A 7,842-nucleotide genomic window follows, 5' to 3' on the forward strand; every position below is an offset into this window, starting at 1 on the left:
TATGTCTCAGCAATCCCACTTTTGGGCATTTACCCAAATGTTTACAAACAAGACCACACTAAAGCTACCAGCACAGCTATGTTTATTGCAGCATTATTTACTATAGCTAAGATATGGAACCAACCCAGATGCCCATCAGTAGATGAATGGATCAAGAAAATTTGGTATATATACACAATGGAATTCTATGCCTCATCAGAAAGAATGACATTGCTCCATTTGTTAGGAAATGTAAAGAATTGGAAGAAATTATATTAAGTGAAGTAAGTCAAGCCCAAAGAAACATAGGTCCCACGGTTTCCCTTATTTGCAATATCTAGTATATGTATGAGTCAAGCAGAAAAGTTCGGATAATGTGACATGAGGAAAATGAACCCTTAGATATGTATTTTAATGTTTTTTTTCTTTCATGCATTTGTTTGTAACACATTAATAAGATTATTTCTTTGTTGATTTGTATGTCTCTCCCCCACAGTATAACCCCTGCTTTCACTATATTTGATGTCGGTATAATTTGTGGAGGAGATTGGGAAAAACAAGTCGTTTAAATAAGGATACAGGTGGACCTGTTGCAACAATGAGAAGTACAAGTTGTCATGTCAAAAACGAACTTTACAACTTTGGTGCGGGGGGCCGGGTGGGGGGGGAGGATTGGTTGGAGGTGCGAGGGGAGGCTGGAAAGGGGTGTGAAGGGTAAACAAAGGAGGAGGCTGCAATGCTTGATAAAAAATGTACTCATTATCTTGCCCATGTAATTGTAACCTCTCTGTACAGTATGTTCACAAAAAATTAAAATTAAAAAAACAAACAAAAAACAACTTATTTACTCATGAAATTTATGGGTTTCCTTAAAATTGTACTGTTTTCAGTTTTAGTATGAAAAAGTACTAAAGTTATTCATATTACCAAATATTGGCAAGTATATTGTGAAAATATTGTCTAGTTGGATAACTTTCAAGTTGAAGCCTCTCTCATAGAAAAGGGGTAATTAATTCAAATTAGATGCCAAATGGCATTGTTTTTTAAAAGTTACTTCATAAACAATAATATTTACTGTACCAATACAGTGAAATTATATTTTATACAGCTTATTTTATAGTTTTATTATCAAAGTGATGTACAGTAGGGTTACAGTAATTGTAAGTACTGAATACATAACTTTTCAAACTTGTTACCCCTCCCTCATTTTTCTCACAGTTTTCCTTCACCCCTTTACCCTCACAAGTTGTAATGTACATTTCCAACATATTGTCTTGTGAGTATTGCTATCGCATTGGTTTGCTCTTTGTCCTTTATTCCTCTAATTAAGGGAAATGAATACACAATACACATTGTAACAAAATCAAATACAGCAGGGATAAACCATAGGGAAAAAAACTGATTTGTGTTCCTCTTCCCTCCTCTAATTAAGGTAAATGAATACACAATACAGAGGGTAACAAAATCCAATACAGCAGGGATAAACCATAGGGAAAAAAAACCCATAGAAAATAGAAATCACATAGGACATTAAAAACAACAACTGCAAATAAAAATCTCTTGGATTTTTATCTTGGATTTCATTTTGCTCAGCATCAACTTATATGGTCATATATATGCATAACAAAGACGCTGAAAAATAATAGTTGCATGGACACTATATCATGAAAACAAGATGTTAAATTTTTGATGTTAAAGATGGAATTAGGATTGGTGAATTCGTGGTTCTGATGAAGGAATTTCAAAAGAGTTTAAATTTTAATTGTTCAAAATTTTAAACAACATACCCCATTAAGAAAATTTTAAATTGCCTGGGAAAATAGGCTTTCATGCAAAGAAGTCCATGGAGACTTAGTAGAGAGGAAGCAATGTGGGTGAAGATGGCTTTTTCACACTGAACAAACAAACCTCAGAAATCTTGCTGTAAATCCTGTAGGTTCCCTTGAGAATTGTCCTTACCCTGGAAATATACTCTCACTGTATGAAACAAGGTTGTAGTGGAATTTAAATACAAAATTCATAAAAACATAAGATATCAAAATTTGTGAATTAACCTTTAATTATCAAACAGTAATTCTCTGAAAATGAAAATTTGGGTCAAAATATTTAGGGAGAAAGTGCCCTCCACAATGAAAGAAGGTATTGGGTTACACTTTTCTCTTCGTAACGCTTTCCACAATGTCTTCACACGTTAAGCAGTTAAACACAGAAAAAAGAATCTGATTGGATACTTCAAACCAATGATTTCACATTTCTAAGTGGCTCAAAAATATAATATCCTTATTATCATGAGATAGTGAAGACAAATTACATAAGTCAAAAAGTTTTGGGATTAGAAAAGAATTGAAAATATAAAAGGTTAGAAAACTGTTCTTAGAAGCCCTAGGTAAGCATGTTGGCTTCAGCAGTGGAGGGAGGCCCAAACTTTTTGATACAGATTGTCTTAATAATTTTTCTACCTTAAGTGACAGAGCTTATTTGGTTCGCTACACTGCAGAACTGATTGAATGAAGACATGAAAATAAATTCCACATCCAAATGAGGCAACTTAAGAGAGTTTTAAAAGAGAAACCGTGAAGATGTAGCAGTGACTGAGGCTGCGTAGTCCTTCAGATTCACTAGACATAAAGCCAGGGAGCCATGATAAATTGGAAATCAAGCAAGAGTTAAGAGGAGCACATAGAAGTAGGACATAGAAGCATTGTCCTTTTGTAACAGACACTATCTTTCAAGGTATGGGTAATTTAACTCTATTGTCCTTCATACATCTTGTTGAGCAACTGCAAGCCCAAGAGAAAAATAATCTATTGAAATAATTTTGCAAGGAATAACTTCACTGTTCCTGATATGGTATCTAAGGAGAGTCTTAAAAGGGAAGATAAAAACGGTGTAGTTTTTAATTCGTCTAAGCATCTTGTTAGCAAAATATATCTTTGAGGTTAGAATTGATTAAACCAAAAAGTGATGGAGTACTTATTTTCCTGGACACTTTAGACACAAGAAGACATTCAAGGTAACAGAAAAAAGGAAAATATATAGCCACATATTTGTGATCACAGATTCTTCGACTGGTTTTCTGGAGAGAAAGCTTTACATTAGATTTTTCCATATTAACATAGATGTTGTTTCATGGCAACCAAATGCAAGAGGGAAGTTTAATGGACTCGCTTGCCCAATTCAACAGCATCATAAAAAATGGTAAATAATATTTAATGAATTACTTTGACTAATTACTTTGCCAGAACAAAGAAGGAAAAATATAATTCAAAATCGACTTAAAAGTATGAAGAAAAAGCAGTGAAGAGAGATGAAAGAAAACATAGAGGATTGTTTTCTCTCCAGCGGAGCAATGGGTTCTTGATCTTGTTTTATCCATTCTATATTCTCAAGCTATCAAGTGTGGCTGAAGGCTGGAGTATCCAGTTCATCCAAAGAAAATTAGCAGAAGAAAGATAATATTTGCAGCTGATGTAGGTGATTTATAACCTTAGACAATCTATTTAAACCTGTTCAAAATTCTTCCTTACCCCAAACTGCCCTCTTTGAACAGCTTTATTGCTTTTCCCAAGACATGAAAATAACTTCATTAACTGCTTAAAATTTTGAGCGGTCATATTCATACTCTCTAGAGATTGCTCTTTGGTTGTGATTTTTGTGTGTTTTTGATTTTTTGTTGTGTTTATTAACTGAATTTCATAAGGTTGTGCAAGAGTGTTACAATTAAATATAGTCATCTAAATATCCAATACTCCTGGATCACAGTCACTCCTTCTATCATTCTCAACTAACCCCTTCTCCAAGATTTATTTCCAATTTATCACTTCCTTTATCACATGTGTACATTGAGTATTCTAGCTGTACTTACCCTTTGTTCAATTTTTCATCTTTACTATTATTCCTCTCTGGTTTCAACTTCCTCTCTGATACTCATTCTGTTAAAATGTCTGATAATACTTTGAAAGGTTTATATACATTCCATGGAGTTTCAATCCTGCATATACTTGAACTGATGTCAGCTTATATTTCCATAATTCACTCATCTGCACTAACAATTTGCAAGAATGGAGATGCGAAGCACCTAGACATAATTGTATTCTCATCTATTTGGAAGATTGATCTTTAGTCAAAAAGAAAGTTTAAAAATGGCTTAGAATGTATTACTAATTATCAATTTTTATAAATGGCTTTGTACAATGGTGTGTGATTATTTTATTTTACCTGAGATAATATTTTCTACTACTTGTAGGTTTTGGAAAAAGAAGAAAAATAAGATTGACTATTATAGAGGAATATGATAGAAATAGGAGACAGATTTTATGTTTGTCACATCTCTGATGAGTACTCATATTCAAGACTTAAAATCATATTTCTTACTATTTTAGACAGATAGAGAAAACATAAAACAACATATGATAAGGCAACTATTTGGGACTATTGTCACTATTTGTGGAGTACATGGGCAGCAAACATGGCTCTGAGAGGGAGTTGAGTGGGCAGAGCCCGATTTGCTTTACGTTCAGTGCATAACCATCCCTTGGAAGTTTAGGTGCATGATAGGGTGTGACCTTTACAGTGATTGGTTCCTCTTCCTCCACTCCCATGCCACGTGCTCTTTTTTGCTTTAAAAAGGGCTTGCTCTGTGTTAATAAACGAGTTTACTGCTTGACTTGACTCCCTGCTGCGTCTGATTTTCTCCCGGGCTAATGGAGGCTTGGGAACGGGCTAACGGGCGCACTAAACTTTCCTTGGACCCCGTCTGTCTTTCGTGAGATGGATAAAGACCCAACAACTATTGTGTTGAAATTTACTTCATTAGCTAACCTTTGGGTTTGAAATATGGGAGGCTGATCTATTGAACACATTTTTGGAAGGTACCTACTGAACAACACAAATAGTGGGTGGTACTATTTCTACACTTTAATGAATGGTTGAACCTGTTTGTCATTGGTGCTGGGTAAATAAACCAACTTTAATGTAGCTTGCGCCCTACACTTGAAAACTTGTAATGTCACTAAGTGTCATCTACTTGTCAAAAGTTATTTTGGTGAATATGATTTTAAAACGTTTATTTGAAAAGAAAAACACTTTCAGGAGATTAAATGTAGGTTATTATTGGTTTGAGAGTGACAACATTTTTATATCACAGAACCAAGTTTAACTGAAGTACCAATGTTTTGAAGCACTAAGGATCTTCTCATTTAATGTTTTTCTAAATTACATTTGAACTCTTAGTCAAGTTTTCCAAAAATTGGTAGAACAATTATGGATCTATCATTCCAGGAACTCTTTTTTGGACCACTTATGCTGGACTGAAATATTTCATTACTCATTAGAGGAGGGGTTTTAAAAATAATCTTATGACATTTTGTGATCTTGTTCACTCATATGGATTGGTCATCTGTAAACTGAAAGTTTGATTTACAGAAATGTCTCTCAGATTTTGTGATCTCCTCCTTCATTTTAAGTTGCTTTGCATTTCACAATTGCTTACTGATAATTCCTGCATCTCAAGGAATTGGGGACCTGAAATATAGGAAACGAAAAATGATATGGGTCTTCAATTAGTTTCTGTTGGCATGTTGGATGGGCCTAGGTGAGACGTCTTGCCCATGTTATCTGATGATGCAGATAACTGGGTCCTGGGATCCTAGGATCTCATTTGGGAAAAGTAAGACCTCATTTGGGAAATTTTCAACTGCAGAAGTTTAGAAGTAGCTCTTAAGCAAGGCTTACTTTGAATCCATTAGCTCCACAGAGCTAACTCAGTTGGATAAATTACTACTTGAAACAGCCATCACCTTTGGACCTAGCTATAGATACTTGAAAGTACAATCAAATCCAAAATGGAAAATAAAATAGTAATTGACAAAATAATTGCAAATGTGAGCAATGGACTGAACAATATAATCTTTCCACTATTCACAGAAATTTAGGGAAATAAGATCAATAGCACTGTTAGAAACAATAAGGTTTCCTTGTAACAAATAGGCACCCAAGGATATAAGCCTGTATAAAGATTGCAACATTAACTATTTAATTTAGAGGATACTACATGCTTCAGTAGCATGTATACCCAAATTACAAGAATACAGAAATTAACATGGCACTTGCACAAGGATGATATGAAAATTTGTGAAGTATTCCAAATTTTTCATTCTTGAGATGCAAGAAATGAAAAACATTAAAAATTGATTACAAAATTACAAGTGTAAAAATACACGTAATTCATATAATTAAAAGTTAGTTTGACATCAGTGTATTAAATCTTCACCTTAGAAAGGCCTTTATATGGGGCTGGGAAGGTGGCTCAGTGGTAGAGTGCTTGCCTTGCATGCCTGGGGCCCTGAGTTCGATTCCTCAGCACCACATAAGCAAAAAGAAAAAAGCCGGAATTGGCACTGTGGCTCAAGTGCTAGAATGCTAGCCTTGAGCTTAAGAGCTGAGGGACAGCGCCCAAGCCCAGAGTTCAGGCCCATGACCGGAACCACCCCCCCAAAAAAAAGAAAGGCCTTTACATAACATAACCTTTATAAAACTTCTGAAATTAGACAACATTTTCGTTCTATCCCAAAGAAATATAATACTATAAGGACCTAGGAAACAAAGGAATCTTAAACTATTTCTATATTGAATGAAATCTGAAAGGATTCATTAATGAAGCTATATCTTATAAAGTAGCGTATAATTCAAAGTATTATATCTAGGAGAGAATAAAATAGATTATGGACACTATACAAACATAGACTATAGAATATTTTAAAATATACTTTTTCCGACAAGCACGAGAAATATCTTTAGTTTCTGTATTAATTTTAATAGATAAGTTAATATTATTTCTGATTAAAAAGTCACAAACTCTGAAGAAATCATTATAGATGTATACAAAAACTCTTGAATACATTTGGACATCAAAGGCAGGCAATTCACTTGAAAGAAATCCACAGAATCCATGAATTTTTACAGTAAGTTATTGCTGTTATTTGGATTGTGAAAATATTTTGTATGGACACAAAGGATGGAATGGCATTATTGAAATTTAAGAAAAGTAATTGAATCATTAGGACTTAGTAGAAAAATTTGTACAGTCTTCCACAACTTCAAAGAGGTAGTGATACATACTTATCCTTTTAGCAATATCAAATGCAGTTTCTTCCCAATTGTTCTTCAGACATGGTTTTATGTAATGTTTCAACAGAAAGAGATCAAATGAATTTTTGCTATCTTAATTTCCAGCAGCAATATTCAAGGGGGTCAAGAGGCCTTTAGATTGGGCATTGGAATCTGCATCATGATGAAGTAAGAAAGAAGCCACTCTGTTATTATTTCATTTATAAGCACTGTGCAGATGTGTCCATCCATCTACAGTTATTGTATGTGCCGCTTGAGCCACCAACTCAAGGACAATGTCTAAGTGTCCACTGTAGACTTCTTGATGAAGAGGCATATACTCATCGTCATCCCTAATAATCACATGAGTGGCCCTTTTGGAAAGTAGTCTCCGCAGTGTAGTAAGCCGATTGTTTTCAGCAGCACAAAGAAGAAATTTGCTTGGATCCTTCTCTATTTATTTTATTGAAATTGATATCATTTCTCATTTTTTCCTCTTGTTCCTCATCTTTATCAGAATTGCCTAACCAGAGACTTTGATTGCCAGTGAAAATGAGGTGTCCATGTATTTCCCTAATAGTTCATGTTGGGTGAACTGCTCAGAAATATCCGGTGAATTTTCTGCATCTTTTTTCACCATGATTTATTTTCTCTTTTTCCATTTTTACTATTCTAAATTATTCTAACGAGAGTAGGGAGTTGATGGAGAGCAGAGGAAAAATGTTCCTCCATATTCAATGGTACAGACTGAAAATG

At 34.3% G+C, this 7,842-nt stretch overlaps 1 pseudogene; it reads left to right on the top strand.

Annotated features, from left to right (window-relative positions):
• The first annotated feature begins 6,031 nt into the window (after nt 1-6,031).
• Nucleotides 6,032-6,131, top strand: LOC122097225 (annotated as a pseudogene).
• The last annotated feature ends 1,711 nt before the right edge of the window (nt 6,132-7,842 follow it).

The sequence above is a fragment of the Dipodomys spectabilis genome, unplaced genomic scaffold, assembly GCF_019054845.1.
Source record: "Dipodomys spectabilis isolate Male_0828 unplaced genomic scaffold, ASM1905484v1 ptg000418l, whole genome shotgun sequence".
In the NCBI taxonomy this organism is placed as follows: Eukaryota; Metazoa; Chordata; class Mammalia; order Rodentia; family Heteromyidae; genus Dipodomys; species Dipodomys spectabilis.